This window comes from Salmo salar, chromosome 25, assembly GCF_965601325.2.
Source record: "Salmo salar chromosome 25, fSalSal1, whole genome shotgun sequence".
NCBI classification, from domain to species: Eukaryota; Metazoa; Chordata; class Actinopteri; order Salmoniformes; family Salmonidae; genus Salmo; species Salmo salar.
In genome coordinates, this window is record NC_138315.1 from 54,421,468 (window position 1) to 54,440,426 (window position 18,959).

The following is an 18,959-nucleotide window of genomic DNA, read 5'->3' on the forward strand; positions in this document are numbered from 1 at the left end:
GATTTTTAAATTAAGATGAGAATTTTCCTTTATTTTCAAATGTCCTGTTATATTCATTGATATGAGTATTTTGGTAATACGTTTAGTTATTTGGGTGCTTAGCATTGTGTGGTAATGGTACAAGAGAGATATATATATATATATATATATATACCAGTCATTACTTTACATTATATTTTCAATCATACTTATCATTCTGCCATTTTGTACTCGAGTCATTACTATGCATGCGTTATCTACTCATTGATCCGGGTCACAGCACCAATGTAACAGTGTAGGTTCCGTCCCTCTCTTCGCCCCAACCTGGGCTCGAACCAGGGACCCTCTGCACACATCAACAACTGACACCCCACGAAGCATCGTTACCCATCGCGCCACAAAAGCCGCGGCCCTTTGCAACGCAAGTCTCAGAGCGAGTGACGTCACCGATTGAAACGCTATTAGCGCGCACCACCTGCTAACTGACTAGCCATTTCACATCCGTTACATATGCATGCGTTATATCTACTCATTGGACAACATTAACATTATCCTGTGCACTGCTTCCCATTACAGTACATGACAGCATGTGCAGTAGCATGCACAACAAGCTTGTTACTCATTGGACAACATTAACATTCTCCTGTGTATTGCTTCCCCATACAGTACATGACATGAAGTACATGACAGGAAGTCCCTGTGCTTCCAAACCAGCCAATCCAAGGCCTGCAATACCTTGAGCATAGGTGTTACAATGTTTCCACACATTGTGATAAAGATTAGCGCAGTAATCATTAAATGCAATGATTCCATCATCATTTCACCATTATGCTTTCTCTGAAATCATTGTAGAAAAATCCATTCTAATGAAAACATTAATCAGCATAATGACAGAGGTAGGGCTGATCAATATTTCCCAATTAAAAAATAAATAAAATACATCGTAGAGTACAACTGATAATTGAAAAACTATTTCAATCTAAAAAATGTTTAAAAAAACTGAAGACCTGAAACTGAAAGACGAGTGTTCATCCAATTGAACTATAGACCTTCACAGACCAGTGTTTGGGCCTAGCCAGTGTACATTAATCCACCTGGAATATCTGAAATACTTCCATAAACATGTCAGTGTAAAGGTGTAAGCTCCGTCCCTCTCTTCGCCCTTTACCATGCGTGTTCCTCTGTAAAGGAGAGTCGCCGTGCTTGGCTGTTCAGCGCCATGCAGCCTCTTGTGACTGTCCGGAGAGACTTCAGTAAAGGCTAGGGGCAAGCAGCTCAAATCCCTTCTCCTGTGCCTTCATCAATAGGACCGCTCGAACCAGGGATTATTCATTTATGGATTGAATGGTCCAGATTATCCCACATCCGGCCAGGTGTGAACATTTAATACAAACCATCTCCAGACAACGTCCATCAGAGGAATACTTTTTGGAGGACACGTTTTGTAGTGAAATCCATTTGTTTGTGATTTAAGTAATTTAACTTTTTTTTTTTAAATGTCCCTCTGCTCCTCTCATGGGGAGTCAGTGTCATAATGTGACGTATGTTATTAATCAAGGACTGATTGTTTTGGTAGCCTACCGTACCTGCCACGTTTCACTATATCCCAGACGTAGCAGTTCAGTAAAAGCCTCCAGGTTTAACCTTCCATATGGTACTGATGCCACCGTTATACCTGCCTGCCGGCCATGATGTGGAAGCGCTGATGCTCCCGTCCAACAAACATCTCCAAACAATAGTTTTCATATTTCCAGTCAGATTCTATTTAGAGGCGGCGCTTGTTGGCTCCAGAGTGGCGTCGTAACGACACTTTTTCAACCCCAGTAAAAAAATTGTTTGTCCAGGAGCACATTTCGAGCTGGGGGTCGACTGCATCTTGGGGGGGGTTGAATGCTTATTTCTGCCAGATTTTTCTATTTTGTATTTTCTTATATATATAAAAAATAAATTTTTAAAATACTTTACAGTTGAATTTTATTTCCCTGTGATTTGATTCCATATCAAAGATTTGCCTTAAGATCATGAACAAACTATATGTGGGGAATTTGCAAGCAGCTCTTTGGCGAGAAGAAGCTTCCTGGGGCCGAGCAGGTTCTGCTCAAATCCGGCTATGCTTTTGTGGACTTCCCCGACCAAAACTGGGCCATAAAAGCTATTGAGACACTCTCTGGTAAGTGTCTATCTGCAGGGGCTGATGCAGGAATGTCTCCGCGACTGGGCTGAAACGCTCAAAACAATTATTTAGGGAAAAAAGAAATGATAAATGATTATTATTACCTTACCAGTTTCTGTTTTGGGAGGTATATTGGATACAGCGCTGTTACATCAGTGCCAGAGTTGACTCACACTCAACTCCGTCATTGTCAAACAAATATATCGCAAATTACAGATCATATACACTCACCAATGTCATCCCTGTATGCGTAACTAAAACAGGACAGGATTGTAACCTAATTATCGCATAATAGTTCTATTTGGTAAATTACAGATGAGCGCTACTTTGTAATCAACCATTGGAATGTACGGGATGCTCGGATGTTTCGAGTAGGCATCATTATATTTCACTATATTTTTCTTGATTTTATTGAAAAGAACCGACCGAAGTAACCGTAGAGAATGTGTCAAAGCCATGTTCCTATGATGCCTGGGTATGTTTTTACGAGGTGTCTTAAAGGTAGTTGACGGGGGTCCGGAGATAAGAAGGAATGAACAGGTAGCTGGAGGGGGACGAGGTGAGAGGTTTATTCTGAGCTGCGCCAGGCCACTGAGAGAGACAACGCTGCTGGAAGAGGGAAACATGTGGAGGGTTTAGTACTTGTACACATAGTTCTACACAGAATCACAACAGATTTATGGACCTAAAGAAAACATAGCCAAGAGAGCAAGGCATTCCTCTCTCTCTCTCTAAGGCTCACCTCTAATCTTGTAGCCATATGCATTATTACATTGTTAACAATGCCATATTCGTCTCATCCTTACAGGTAAAGTTGAATTACATGGGAAGGTGCTTGAGGTAGACTACTCTGTTCCCAAAAAGCTAAGGTAATTATTATTTTTGAATTAATGTTTCTTCATATCTGATTTCCTGGTTTATCTGTCTGTTGTCTCTGTCCGTTTAATTTTTTATTGAAACTTTATTTAACTGGGCAAGTCAGTTAAAAACAAACCCTAACCAGGACGACGCTGTCCTCAAACCTGTAGCGTAGCTGTCCAGGACGACGCTGTCCTCAAACCTGTAGCGTAGCTGTCCAGGACGACTCTGGGCCAACTGTCCTCAAACCTGTAGCGTAGCTGTCCAGGACGACGCTGTCCTCAAACCTGTAGCGTAGCTGTCCAGGACGACGCTGTCCTCAAACCTGTAGCGTAGCTGTCCAGGACGACGCTGTCCTCAAACCTGTAGCGTAGCTGTCCAGGACGACGCTGTCCTCAAACCTGTAGCGTAGCTGTCCAGGACGACGCTGTCCTCAAACCTGTAGCGTAGCTGTCCAGGACGACGCTGTCCTCAAACCTGTAGCGTAGCTGTCCAGGACGACGCTGTCCTCAAACCTGTAGCGTAGCTGTCCAGGACGACGCTGTCCTCAAACCTGTAGCGTAGCTGTCCAGGACGACGCTGTCCTCAAACCTGTAGCGTAGCTGTCCAGGACGACGCTGTCCTCAAACCTGTAGCGTAGCTGTCCAGGACGACGCTGTCCTCAAACCTGTAGCGTAGCTGTCCAGGACGACGCTGTCCTCAAACCTGTAGCGTAGCTGTCCAGGACGACGCTGTCCTCAAACCTGTAGCGTAGCTGTCCAGGACGACTCTGGGCCAACTGTCCTCAAACCTGTAGCGTAGCTGTCCAGGACGACGCTGTCCTCAAACCTGTAGCGTAGCTGTCCAGGACGACGCTGTCCTCAAACCTGTAGCGTAGCTGTCCAGGACGACGCTGTCCTCAAACCTGTAGCGTAGCTGTCCAGGACGACTCTGGGCCAACTGTCCTCAAACCTGTAGCGTAGCTGTCCAGGACGACGCTGTCCTCAAACCTGTAGCGTAGCTGTCCAGGACGACGCTGTCCTCAAACCTGTAGCGTAGCTGTCCAGGACGACGCTGTCCTCAAACCTGTAGCGTAGCTGTCCAGGACGACGCTGTCCTCAAACCTGTAGCGTAGCTGTCCAGGACGACGCTGTCCTCAAACCTGTAGCGTAGCTGTCCAGGACGACGCTGTCCTCAAACCTGTAGCGTAGCTGTCCAGGACGACGCTGTCCTCAAACCTGTAGCGTAGCTGTCCAGGACAACTCTGGGCCAACTGTCCTCAAACCTGTAGCGTAGCTGTCCAGGACGACGCTGTCCTCAAACCTGTAGCGTAGCTGTCCAGGACGACGCTGTCCTCAAACCTGTAGCGTAGCTGTCCAGGACGACGCTGTCCTCAAACCTGTAGCGTAGCTGTCCAGGACGACGCTGTCCTCAAACCTGTAGCGTAGCTGTCCAGGACGACGCTGTCCTCAAACCTGTAGCGTAGCTGTCCAGGACGACTCTGGGCCAATTGTCCTCAAACCTGTAGCGTAGCTGTCCAGGACGACGCTGTCCTCAAACCTGTAGCGTAGCTGTCCAGGACGACTCTGGGCCAACTGTCCTCAAACCTGTAGCGTAGCTGTCCAGGACGACGCTGTCCTCAAACCTGTAGCGTAGCTGTCCAGGACGACGCTGTCCTCAAACCTGTAGCGTAGCTGTCCAGGACGACGCTGTCCTCAAACCTGTAGCGTAGCTGTCCAGGATGACGCTGTCCTCAAACCTGTAGCGTAGCTGTCCAGGACGACGGAGTGACATGTTGTGTTGTTTTGTTTGTAAAATGCATATATTATCTAAGTATTTGTATCAGTTCAGAAGTTATTTTATACTTAACGTTTTTGATGTAAATGCAAATGGAGTAACACTTTATACATTTATTATATATAAAATGGGCGAAGTGTAACACTTCCTGTTTCAATGGCCTCAGTGAGTTATGTAATCCATGTTCAGAGCCAACTCCTGCTTTTAGGTGGCCCGTACAAATACTAGATGATACACACGTGCATACATTTGTCAACTTTTTGTAGTTCATTTTGTGTGCTGGTTTTTCGGAGTTGGTTTTGATTCATCGGCTCAGAAACACTGATTGATTCATCGGCTCAGAAACACTTGATTGATTCATCGGCTCAGAAACACTTGATTGATTCATCGGCTCAGAAACACTGATTGATTCATCGGCTCAGAAACACTGATTGATTCATCGGCTCAGAAACACTTGATTGATTCATCGGCTCAGAAACACTTGATTGATTCATTGGCTCAGAAACACTTGATTGATTCATTGGCTCAGAAACACTGATTGATTCATCGGCTCAGAAACACTGATTGATTCATCGGCTCAGAAACACTGATTGATTCATCGGCTCAGAAACACTGATTGATTCATCGGCTCAGAAACACTGATTGATTCATCGGCTCAGAAACACTGATTGATTCATCGGCTCAGAAACACTTGATTGATTCATCGGCTCAGAAACACTTGATTGATTCATCGGCTCAGAAACACTTGATTGATTCATCGGCTCAGAAACACTTGATTGATTCATCGGCTCAGAAACACTGATTGATTCATCGGCTCAGAAACACTGATTGATTCATCGGCTCAGAAACACTTGATTGATTCATCGGCTCAGAAACACTTGATTGATTCATCGGCTCAGAAACACTGATTGATTCATCGGCTCAGAAACACTGATTGATTCATCGGCTCAGAAACACTGATTGATTCATCGGCTCAGAAACACTTGATTGATTCATCGGCTCAGAAACACTGATTGATTCATCGGCTCAGAAACACTGATTGATTCATCGGCTCAGAAACACTTGATTGATTCATCGGCTCAGAAACACTTGATTGATTCATCGGCTCAGAAACACTTGATTGATTCATCGGCTCAGAAACACTTGATTGATTCATCGGCTCAGAAACACTGATTGATTCATCGGCTCAGAAACACTGATTGATTCATCGGCTCAGAAACACTTGATTGATTCATCGGCTCAGAAACACTTGATTGATTCATCGGCTCAGAAACACTTGATTGATTCATCGGCTCAGAAACACTTGATTGATTCATCGGCTCAGAAACACTTGATTGATTCATCGGCTCAGAAACACTTGATTGATTCATCGGCTCAGAAACACTTGATTGATTCATCGGCTCAGAAACACTTGATTGATTCATCGGCTCAGAAACACTTGATTGATTCATCGGCTCAGAAACACTTGATTGATTCATCGGCTCAGAAACACTTGATTGATTCATCGGCTCAGAAACACTTGATTGATTCATCGGCTCAGAAACACTTGATTGATTCATCGGCTCAGAAACACTTGATTGATTCATCGGCTCAGAAACACTTGATTGATTCATCGGCTCAGAAACACTTGATTGATTCATCGGCTCAGAAACACTTGATTGATTCATCGGCTCAGAAACACTGATTGATTCATCGGCTCAGAAACACTTGATTGATTCATCGGCTCAGAAACACTTGATTGATTCATCGGCTCAGAAACACTTGATTGATTCATCGGCTCAGAAACACTGATTGATTCATTGGCTCAGAAACACTTGATTGATTCATCGGCTCAGAAACACTTGATTGATTCATCGGCTCAGAAACACTTGATTGATTCATCGGCTCAGAAACACTTGATTGATTCATCGGCTCAGAAACACTTGATTGATTCATCGGCTCAGAAACACTTGATTGATTCATCGGCTCAGAAACACTTGATTGATTCATCGGCTCAGAAACACTGATTGATTCATCGGCTCAGAAACACTTGATTGATTCATCGGCTCAGAAACACTGATTGATTCATCGGCTCAGAAACACTTGATTGATTCATCGGCTCAGAAACACTTGATTGATTCATCGGCTCAGAAACACTTGATTGATTCATCGGCTCAGAAACACTTGATTGATTCATCGGCTCAGAAACACTTGATTGATTCATCGGCTCAGAAACACTTGATTGATTCATCGGCTCAGAAACACTTGATTGATTCATCGGCTCAGAAACACTTGATTGATTCATCAGCTCAGAAACACTTGATTGATTCATCAGCTCAGAAACACTTGATTGATTCATCGGCTCAGAAACACTTGATTGATTCATTGGCTCAGGAACATTTAGTTGATAGCTGATGGTGTATAGTTAGATATAACAGTGGAATGCCTGTAGACCGATTCGCTTGGGCCTGTTGGAATGAATGATCATGTAAACTGAATGGCGGTATCACGTTTGAAGCAACAATTCCCTTCCTCATGCACATTACATTACATTTTACATTTTAGTCATTTAGCAGACGCTCTTATCCAGAGCGACTTACAGTAGTGAATGCATACATTTCATTTCATGCATTTTTTTTTTTTACGTCCTGGCCCCCCGTGTCCCACCTCAGGGATTTCCAAAAGACTGTAATGTTTGACATGAAGGTAAATATTCAAACCCCTTGTGTGGGAAGGATACGTGACCTCTGCTTTATGTGTTTCTTCCCGCATCTCCCCCTCTCGCCAATGCTGGTAGCCTCTCCTGCATGCAGAATACCCCACTCACAGGGACAGGGCAGGGCCAGGGACAGAGCCAAGGCAGGGACAGAGCCAAGGCAGGGCCAGGGACAGGGCAGGGCCAGGGACAGGGCCAAGACAGGGACAGGGACAGGGACAGAGCCAAGGCAGGGACAGGGCCAGGGACAGAGCCAAGGCAGGGCCAGGGACAGGGCCAAGGCAGGGACAGGGCCAGGGCCAAGACAGGGCCAGGGACAGGGACAGGGCCAAGGCAGGGCCAGGGACAGGGCCAAGACAGGGCCAGGGACAGGGACAGGGCAGGGCCAGGGACAGGGACAGGGCCAGGGACAGGGCCAAGACAGGGCCAGGGACAGGGACAGGGCAGGGCCAGGGACAGGGACAGGGCCAGGGACAGGGCCAAGACAGGGCCAGGGACAAGGCAGGGCCAGGGACAAGGCAGGGCCAGGGACAAGGCCAAGGCAGGGCCAGGGACAGGGCCAAGGCAGGGCCAGGGACAGGGCCAAGGCAGGGCCAGGGACAGGGCCAAGGCGGGGACAGGGCCAAGGACAGGGACAGGGACAGGGCCAAGGCAGGGACAGGGCCAGGGACAAGGCAGGGCCAGGGACAAGGCCAAGGCAGGGCCAGGGACAGGGCCAAGGCAGGGACAGGGACAGGGACAGGGCCAAGGCAGGGCCAGGGACAAGGCAGGGCCAGGGACAAGGCAGGGCCAGGGACAAGGCCAAGGCAGGGCCAGGGACAAGGCCAAGGCAGGGCCAGGGACAGGGCCAAGGCAGGGACAGGGCCAAGGACAGGGACAGGGACAGGGCCAAGGCAGGGACAGGGCCAGGGACAAGGCAGGGCCAGGGACAAGGCCAAGGCAGGGCCAGGGACAGGGCCAAGGCAGGGACAGGGCCAAGGACAGGGCCAGGGACAGGGCCAAGGCAGGGCCAGGGACAAGGCAGGGCCAGGGACAAGGCCAAGGCAGGGCCAGGGACAGGGACAGGGACAGGGCCAGGGCCAAGGCAGGGACAGGGCCAAGGCAGGGACAGGGCCAGGGACAGACCTTTTTGGGAGCAGGTTAAAAAATAAATACATTTTTTTAAATAAAAGTAACAAATAATTACAGAGCAGCAGTAAAATAACAATAGCGAGGCTATATACGGGGGGTACCGGTACAGACTCAATGTGCGGGGGCACCGGTTAGTCGAGGTAATTGAGGTAATATGTACATGTAGGTAGAGTTAAAGATACTATGCAATGATAATAAACAGAGAGTAGCAGCAGCGTAAAAAGAGGGGGGGGGGCAATGCAAATAGTCTGGGTAGCCATTTGATTAGCTGTTCAGGAGTCTTATGGCTTGGGGGTAGAAGCTGTTTAGAAGCCTCTTGGTCCTAGACTTGGCGCTCCGGTACCACTTGCCGTGCGGTAGCAGAGAGAACAGTCTATGAATACGGTGGCTGGAGTCTTTGACAATTTTTAGGGCCTTCCTCTGACACCGCCTGGTATAGAGGTCCTGGATGGCAGGAAGCTTGGCCCCAGTGATGTACTGGGCCGTTTGCACTACCCTCTGTAGTGCCTTGCGGTCGGAGGCCGAGCAGTTGCCATACCAGGCAGTGATGCAACCAGTCAGGATGCTCTCGATGGCGCAGCTGTAGAACTTTTTGAGGATCTGAGGTCAAAAGTTTGGACCTACTCATTCAAGGGCTTTTCTTTATTTGTACTATTTTCTACATAGTAGAATAATAGTGAAGACGTCAACTATGAAATAACAAATATGGAATCATGTAGTAACCAAATAAGTGTTAAATCAAAATCTATTTTATATTTTAGATTCTTCAAAGTAGCCCCCCTAAGCGCGTTAGGCCAGTAACCAAAAGGTTGCTGGATCGAATCCCCGAGCTGAGATGGTACAAATCTGTTGTTCTGCCCCTGAGCAAGGCAGTTAACCCACTGTTCCCCGGGCCCTGAGCTAGGCAGTTAACCCACTGTTCCCCGGGCCCTGAGCAAGGCAGTTAACCCACTGTTCCCCGGGCCCTGAGCAAGGCAGTTAACCCACTGTTCCCCGGGCCCTGAGCAAGGCAGTTAACCCACTGTTCCCCGGGCCCTGAGCAAGGCAGTTAACCCACTGTTCCCCTGGCCCTGAGCAAGGCAGTTAACCCACTGTTCCCCGGGCCCTGAGCAAGGCAGTTCCTGTCAGTGTGTAGAGTCCTGTCAGAGTCCTGTCAGTGTGTAGAGTCCTGTCAGTGTGTAGAGTCCTGTCAGTGTGTAGAGTCCTGTCAGTGTGTAGAGTCCTGTCAGTGTGTAGAGTCCTGTCAGAGTCCTGTCAGTGTGTAGAGTCCTGTCAGTGTGTAGAGTCCTGTCAGTGTGTAGAGTCCTGTCAGAGTCCTGTCAGTGTGTAGAGTCCTGTTAGAGTCCTGTCAGAGTGTAGAGTCCTGTCGGTGTGTAGAGTCCTGTCGGTGTGTAGAGTCCTGTCAGAGTCCTGTCAGTGTGTAGAGTCCTGTGTGTGTAGAGTCCTGTCAGAGTCCTGTCGGTGTGTAGAGTCCTGTCAGTGTGTAGAGTCCTGCCAGAGTGTAGAGTCCTGCCAGAGTGTAGAGTCCTGTCAGTGTGTAGAGTCCTGTCAGTGTGTAGAGTCCTGTCTGTGTGTAGAGTCCTGTCAGAGTCCTGTCGGTGTGTAGAGTCCTGTCAGTGTGTAGAGTCATGTCAGAGTGTAGAGTCCTCTCAGTGTGTAGAGTCCTCTCAGTGTGTAGAGTCCTGTCAGAGTGTAGAGTCCTGTCAGAGTCCTGTCGGTGTATAGAGTCCTGTCAGTGTGTAGAGTCCTGTCTGTGTGTAGAGTCCTGTCAGTGTGTAGAGTCCTGTCAGAGTGTAGAGTCCTCTCAGTGTGTAGAGTCCTGTCAGAGTGTAGAGTCCTGTCAGAGTCCTGTCAGAGTCCTGTCAGAGTCCTGTCAGTGTGTAGAGTCCTGTCAGAGTGTAGAGTCCTGTCAGAGTCCTGCCAGTGTGTAGAGTCCTGTCAGAGTCCTGTCAGAGTGTAGAGTCCTGTCAGAGTGTAGAGTCCTGTCAGTGTGTAGAGTCATGTCAGTGTGTAGAGTCATGTCAGTGTGTAGAGTCCTGTCAGTGTGTAGAGTCCTGTCAGAGTCCTGTCAGTGTGTAGAGTCCCGTCAGAGTGTAGAGTCCCGTCAGAGTGTAGAGTCCCGTCAGAGTGTAGAGTCCCGTCAGAGTGTAGAGTCCCGTCAGAGTGTAGAGTCCCGTCAGAGTGTAGAGTCCCGTCAGAGTGTAGAGTCCTGTCAGAGTGTAGAGTCCCGTCAGTGTGTAGAGTCCCGTCAGTGTGTAGAGTCCCGTCAGAGTGTAGAGTCCCGTCAGAGTTCTGTCGGTGTGTAGAGTCCTGTCAGTGTGTAGAGTCCTGTCAGAGTCCTGTCAGTGTGTAGAGTCCTGTCAGAGTGTAGAGTCCTGTCAGAGTGTAGAGTCCTGTCAGAGTGTAGAGTCCTGTCAGAGTGTAGAGTCCCGTCAGTGTGTAGAGTCCTGTCAGAGTGTAGAGTCCTGTCAGAGTTCTGTCGGTGTGTAGAGTCCTGTCGGTGTGTAGAGTCCTGTCAGTGTGTAGAGTCCTGTCAGAGTCCTGTCTGTGTGTAGAGTCCTGTCTGTGTGTAGAGTCCCGTCAGTGTGTAGAGTCCTGTCAGAGTGTAGAGTCCTGTCAGAGTTCTGTCGGTGTGTAGAGTTCTGTCGGTGTGTAGAGTTCTGTCGGTGTGTAGAGTCCTGTCAGTGTGTAGAGTCCTGTCAGAGTGTAGAGTCCTGTCAGAGTGTAGAGTCCTGTCAGAGTGTAGAGTCCTGTCAGAGTGTAGAGTCCTGTCAGAGTCCTGTCTGTGTGTAGAGTCCCGTCAGAGTGTAGAGTCCTGTCAGAGTGCTGTCAGTGTGTAGAGTCCTGTCAGTGTGTAGAGTCCTGTCAGTGTGTAGAGTCCTGTCGGGAGAGCCTGTCCAGAGTCCTGTCAGGGGAGTCCTGTCAGGGTGGCCTGTCAGAGCCGTCGGGGGCCTGTCAGTGTGTAGAGTCCTGTCAGAGTCCTGTCAGTGTGTAGAGTCCCGTCAGTGTGTAGAGTCCTGTCAGAGTTCTGTCGGTGTGTAGAGTCCTGTCAGTGTGTAGAGTCCTGTCAGTGTGTAGAGTCCTGTCAGAGTGTAGAGTCCTGTCAGAGTCCTGTCAGAGTGTAGAGTCCTGTCAGTGTGTAGAGTCCTGTCAGAGTGTAGAGTCCTGTCAGTGTGTAGAATCCTGTCAGAGTGTAGAGCCCTCTCAGTGTTCATAGAGAAAATAAAAGGTCAATAAAGATACAAGGTTAACTCAGATAGTCCGTGTTGCTGTATTGTAGCTATTTATCAGTCGTATTGCTTAGGGGGTAGAAGCTGTTCAAGAGCCTGTTGGTGCCAGACCTGATGCACCGGTACCGCCTGCCCTGCGGAAGCAGAGAGAACAGTCTAACAGTCTCCAGCTTGGGTGGCTGGTTTCCTGGCCTTCCTTTCACACCGCCTGGTATAGAGGTCCTGGATGGCAGGGAGCTCGGCCCCAGTGATATACTGGGCTGTCCTCACCACCGCCTGGTATAGAGGTCCTGGATGGCAGGGAGCTCGGCCCCACTGATATACTGGGCTGTCCTCACCACTGGGCTGTCCTCACCACCGCCTGGTATAGAGGTCCTGGATGGCAGGGAGCTCGGCCCCACTGATATACTGGGCTGTCCTCACCACCGCCTGGTATAGAGGTCCTGAATGGCAGGGAGCTCGGCCCCAGTGATATACTGGGCTGTCCTCACCACCGCCTGGTATAGAGGTCCTGGATGGCAGGGAGCTCGGCCCCACTGATATACTGGGCTGTCCTCACCACCGCCTGGTATAGAGGTCCTGGATGGCAGGGAGCTCGGCCCCACTGATATAGTGGGCTGTCCTCACCACCACCTGGTATAGAGGTCCTGGATGGCAGGGAGCTCGGCCCCACTGATATACTGGGCTGTCCTCACCACCGCCTGGTATAGAGGTCCTGGATGGCAGTGAGCTCGGCCCCACTGATATAGTGGGCTGTCCTCACCACCGCCTGGTATAGAGGTCCTGGATGGCAGTGAGCTCGGCCCCACTGATATAGTGGGCTGTCCTCACCACCGCCTGGTATAGAGGTCCTGGATGGCAGGGAGCTCGGCCCCACTGATATACTGGGCTGTCCTCACCACCGCCTGGTATAGAGGTCCTGGATGGCAGGGAGCTTGGCCCCACTGATAAACTGGGCTTAACTACACATTTTAGAGTGGCCTTTTTTTTGTCACCAGCACAAGGTGCACCTGTGTAATGATCATGCTGTTTAATCAGCTAATTGATATGCCACATCTGTCAGGTGGATGGATTATCTTGGCAAAGGAGAAATGCTCACTAACTAGGATGTAAACTAATCTGTGCACAAAATGAGAGAAATTCATTTTTGTGGGTATGGAACATTTCTGGGATCTTTTATTTCAGTTCATGAAACATGGACCAACACTTTACATGTTGCGTTTTATATTTTTGTTCAGTGTAGTAAACTTGTTCTTCATATTTCTTCTTATTTCTAGTTTTTTTCCCTAGTATTACATTGTTATTTATCGCATTGTTGGGTTTTGAGTTTGAAAGAAAGGCATTTCACTGCACTTGGTCTTGTGACGTTAAGAACTTGAAAATAAATCGGTCCTTAGAATGTCCCCACGCGTGTGTTTGTTTATACTGTAAATATTACCCAACATGCCCTCACCTGGGATTTGAACTCACAACCTCTTGGTTCACAGTGTTACAATCTTCCTGCTAAACCACCACGTCTGTGTCAATGACTGATTTCACTTTGAACTTTAAAAGTAAATCTCAGCTTTGTTAAAAAAAAATACACTCACGAAAAACAATATATATCATAGTGATTCAGTAGTAACATTAAAACAGAACGATATGTCCCATTAACATTAGACAACTGTATAGAAAACCCTCAAATTGCTGAAATAAGTAATTGATCTCAATGATGACAGAACAGTCTGATTAAATGATAATATATATCAAATATTAGTACAGATGGAACTCTGTTGCTAAATGCAGAGATGTATTGTAAGTAATGAATCTGTAGGAGAGTTTTGAAAATGCTACAGACACAAATCCAGAGGTTGTGAGTTCAAATCCCAGACGGGGTCATATTGAAGGGTCGGTACGGGGTCATATTGAAGGGTCGGTACTATCCCAGACGGGGTCATATTGAAGGGTCGGTACTATCCCAGACGGGGTCATATTGAAGGGTCAGTATTATCCCAGACGGGGTCGTATTGAAGGGTCAGTACTCTCCCAGATGGGGTCATATTGAAGGGTCAGTACTATCCCAGACGGGGTCATATTGAAGGGTCAGTACTCTCCCAGACGGGGTCGTTTTGAAGGGTCAGTACTCTCCCAGACGGGGTCGTATTGAAGGGTCAGTACTATCCCAGACGGGGTCATATTGAAGGGTCAGTACTATCCCAGACGGGGTCATATTGAAGTGTCAGTACTATCCCAGACGGGGTCATATTGAAGGGTCAGTACTATCAAAGTCCATCAGTCTAACATCTGCTACTGAAAATTGTATTTGGTTATTGTACGTAAGAACAATGGTGCAACACAAATAAACATTTGTATTATTTTATAACAAATGCGCAAACTGGCTCTAACCAGAATAGAAAGTGGAGTGGGAGGCCCCGGTGCACAACTGAGCAAGAGGACAAGTACATTAGAGTGTCTAGTTTGAGAAACAGACGGCTCACAAGTCCTCAACTGCCAGCTTCATTAAATAGTACCCTGCAAAACACCAGTCTCAACGTCAACAGTGTAGAGGCGACTCCGGGATACTGACCTTCTAGGCAGACTTGCTAAGAAAAAGCCATGTCTCAGACTGGCCAATAAAAAGAAAAGATTAAGATGGGCAGAAGAACACAGACACTGGACAGAGGAACTCTGCCTAGAAGGCCGGCATCCCGGAGTCGCCTCTACACTGTTGACGTTGAGACTGGTGTTTTGCGGGTACTATTTAATGAAGCTGCCGGTTGAGGACTTGAGAGGCGACTGCTTCTCAATGGCCTTTATTTTGTTTTGTTTTTAAATGTGAATCACATTTGTATTTGGCATACCCCCGACGGCGCACCTCCGTTTGGGAATACCTGGTGGAGACAACCGAGCACTGAAGATGATCCTTGGTAAAGATTGCCACTCCACAACCTTTTGAAGATCTATCTTGACAAAAAAGGTGATACGCTGTGCTGATTAGATTTCTGGTTCAAATTACAATTTTATTATTATTTATTACATTTTCAATTTCCCCAATTGTAAATAAAGGTACACCAACCTGACAGTAAAATAAGACATACATTTAAACATTAAGACGGACATGAATACCCGCGACACTGTACTAATGCGTCACTACAGGAAGAACTTCCCAGTGTATGAATGTACTTATCAAAACAAACTAAACAAACTAAACTATGCTTTCAACAAAATGAGTTGAAACTTACTTTGAATTCTATTGAAACCACGTGCCGATTGAATTCTACTCCATATTTATAGTGTTAACTGACAACGAAAATGCCATGTCAAGGAGTCATGAGGATTGTTTAACCGACGCTGTGGGCTAATTCAACCATTGCAGAGGAAACCATGAGGATTGTTTAACCGACCCTGTGGGCTAATTCAACCATCGCAGAGGAAACCATAAGGATTGTTTAACCGACGCTGTGGGCTAATTCAACCATCGCAGAGGAAACCATGAGGATTGTTTAACCGACGCTGTGGGCTAATTCAACCATCGCAGAGGAAACCATGAGGATTGTTTAACCGACGCTGTGGGTTAATTCAACCATCGCAGAGGAAACCATGAGGATTGTTTAACCGACGCTGTGGGCTAATTCAACCATCGCAGAGGAAACCATGAGGATTGTTTAACCGACGCTGTGGGCTAATTCAACCATCGCAGAGGAAACCATGAGGATTGTTTAACCGACGCTGTGGGTTAATTCAACCATCGCAGAGGAAACCATGAGGATTGTTTAACCGACGCTGTGGGCTAATTCAACCATCGCAGAGGAAACCATGAGGATTGTTTAACCGACGCTGTGGGCTAATTCAACCATCGCAGAGGAAACCATGAGGATTGTTTACCCGACGCTGTGGGCTAATTCAACCATCGCAGAGGAAACCATGAGGATTGTTTAACCGACGCTGTGGGCTAATTCAACCATCGCAGAGGAAACCATGAGGATTGTTTAACCGACGCTGTGGGCTAATTCAACCATCGCAGAGGAAACCATGAGGATTGTTTAACCGACGCTGTGGGCTAATTCAACCATCGCAGAGGAAACCATGAGGATTGTTTAACCGACGCTGTGGGCTAATTCAACCATCGCAGAGGAAACCATGAGGATTGTTTAACCGACGCTGTGGGCTAATTCAACCATCGCAGAGGAAACCATGAGGATTGTTTAACCGACGCTGTGGGCTAATTCAACCATCGCAGAGGAAACCATGAGGATTGTTTAACCGACGCTGTGGGCTAATTCAACCATCGCAGAGGAAACCATGAGGATTGTTTAACCGACGCTGTGGGCTAATTCAACCATCGCAGAGGAAACCATGAGGATTGTTTAACCGACGCTGTGGGCTAATTCAACCATCGCAGAGGAAACCATGAGGATTGTTTAACCGACGCTGTGGGCTAATTCAACCATCGCAGAGAAAACCATGATGTCACATTACTATTGCTGCTGCCATCACCACCAAACATGAAATGAATCGTCATGTCACAAATCAATTGCTGGTCAGACTCCCTCAGGTCATTTGTGCGTCTTAATTATTTAATCAAACTGTCTGCTTAAAGCATCAGACAAGCTCCGTGAATATAGTTGATTTCATTAAAACACGTAGGATGTGTCAATATATGGAAAAATACATGTTTAAAAATGTCAACCAATCGAATTGGTCAAAAGAACAGAAGACTCTTGTTTTAGTCCTGCACAGCCCTGTTATATTTACCACCTCGGTCCTGTTTCAGTAATAATGAAATCAGACTTTCTTGTTAAGTATCTGATAAGTGGTTAAAACATGCTAATAACGGTCCTCTGAGTACATCTAAAAAGGTCTGATATACCTCAACTGGTATGCCATCCAGCCCTGGAGTTTTCCTGGATTTAAAAGCTTTAATTGCATAAAGAAGTTCCTCCTCTGTAATTTCACCTTCACATGAGTCTTTCTGTTAATTTTACATTATTAATAGGAAGAAAATCCATACAATTAGCTTCGGTTAGAGAAGATGTTGGAGACTGAAATGAAAACATATACTTAAAGTACTTTTGCTTCCTCTTCGGTGAATCATAGGTGACGCCGTCAAGTTTGAGGGAAATTATTTTTGGTAGCGTTTCTATGTTCAAGATTAAAAAAGAATTTGGTGCATTTTTCTCCATATTCCATCCAGTTTGCTTTATTATCAGGGTATTAAACCTCCTCCATGTATATCTCACTAGGTCAGGGTATTAAACCTCCTCCATGTATATCTCACTAGGTCAGGATATTAAACCTCCTCCATGTATATCTCACTAGGTCAGGGTATTAAACCTCCATGTATATCTCACTAGGTCAGGATATTAAACCTCCTCCATGTATATCTCACTAGGTCAGGATATTAAACCTCCTCCATGTATATCTCACTAGGTCAGGATATTAAACCTCCTCCATGTATATCTCACTTGGTCAGGATATTAAACCTCCTCCATGTATATCTCATTAGGTCAGGATATTAAACCTCCTCCATGTATATCTCACTAGGTCAGGATATTAAACCTCCTCCATGTATATCTCACTAGGTCAGGATATTAAACCTCCTCCATGTATATCTCACTAGGTCAGGGTATTAAACCTCCTCCATGTATATCTCACTAGGTCAGGGTATTAAACCTCCTCCATGTATATCTCACTAGGTCAGGATATTAAACCTCCTCCATGTATATCTCACTAGGTCAGGGTATTAAACCTCCTCCATGTATATCTCACTAGGTCAGGGTATTTAAGCCTTAACCTTTATTTAACTAGACAAGTCAGTTAATAACACATTTTTATTTACAATGGCGGCCTACGCCGGCCAAACCCTGACGATGCTGAGCCGCCCTATGGGACTCCCGACTCACGACCAGCTATGATACAGCCTGGAATCGAACCAGGGTCTGTAGTGACGCCTCTAGCACTGAGATGCAGTGCCTTAGACCGCTGTGATACAGCCTGGAATCAAACCAGCGGGTCTGTAGTGACGCCTCTAGCACTGAGATGCAGTGCCTTAGACCGCTGTGCCACTCAGGAACACTCATTCATGATTTCCTTAAGAGCATGAGGGTGATAGTTTGTAGTGCGATTTCCTTTACGGTCCATTGAGGTATTTAAAACCACATTGTAATCTCCCACCATAATAAAAGTATTGTATTGCTTGTGGCGTTGATCAATTATTATATATATATTTTCAAAGAAGCTTGGATCATCATTATTTGGACCGTATAGGTTAATGAGCCATATCTGTTTATGGTCCAATAACATATTTAAAATCATCCATCTAACTTGCAGATCTGTTTGGACAATTTGCACATTCGGATCAATATTACTGTTAATCAATATCATCACCCCTTTTGAGTTTCTTTGCCCCATGGGAGAAGTATATTTTACCCCCCAGTCCATTTTCCAGACCAAACTCAAATCAAATGTATTTATATAGCCCTTCTTACATCAGCTGATATCTCAAAGTGCTGTACAGAAACGCAGCCTAAAACCCCCAAACAGCAAGCAATGCAGGGGTAGAAGCACAGTGGCTAGGAAAAACTCCCTAGAAAGGCCAAAACCTAGGAAGAAACCTAGAGAGGAACCAGGCTATGAGGGGTGGCTAGGAAAAACTCCCTAGAAAGGCCAAAACCTAGGAAGAAACCTAGAGAGGAACCAGGCTATGAGGGGTGGCTAGGAAAAACTCCCTAGAAAGGCCAAAACCTAGGAAGAAACCTAGAGAGGAACCAGGCTATGAGGGGTGGCCAGTCCTCTTCTGGCTGTACTGGGTGGAGATTATAACAGAACATGGCCTAGATGTTCAAATGTTCATAAATTACCAGTATTGTCAAATAATAATAATCGTAGTAGTTGTCGAGGGTGCAACAAGTCAGTAACACAAGAGTAAGTGTCAGTTGGCTTTTTCATAGCCGATCTTTGAGAGTCTCTACCGCATCATCTACCACTGTTGAATGAGTTTCCTGTTAAAAATATATATATTCCTTCTCTTTGAGCCAGATAAACAATATTTATCTTTTCTTATCTGCTAAGCCATTACAATTAAAACTGGCTATACTTATTTCCCCATTTACCACAATGCACTGGCGTATTACATCAT

The 18,959-nt window shown here is 46.6% G+C and overlaps 1 long non-coding RNA gene across 1 annotated transcript in view; it reads left to right on the top strand.

Annotated features, from left to right (window-relative positions):
* The first annotated feature begins 1,836 nt into the window (after positions 1 to 1,836).
* The window catches only part of LOC145864087 (uncharacterized), an 83,370-nt gene continuing 66,247 nt past the window's right edge, over positions 1,837 to 18,959 (top strand). Inside the window, exons 1-2 of the long non-coding RNA XR_014382673.1 lie at positions 1,837 to 2,149; positions 2,961 to 3,021. This is a non-coding gene — a long non-coding RNA (uncharacterized LOC145864087). The remainder of the gene's footprint in view (positions 2,150 to 2,960; positions 3,022 to 18,959) is intronic.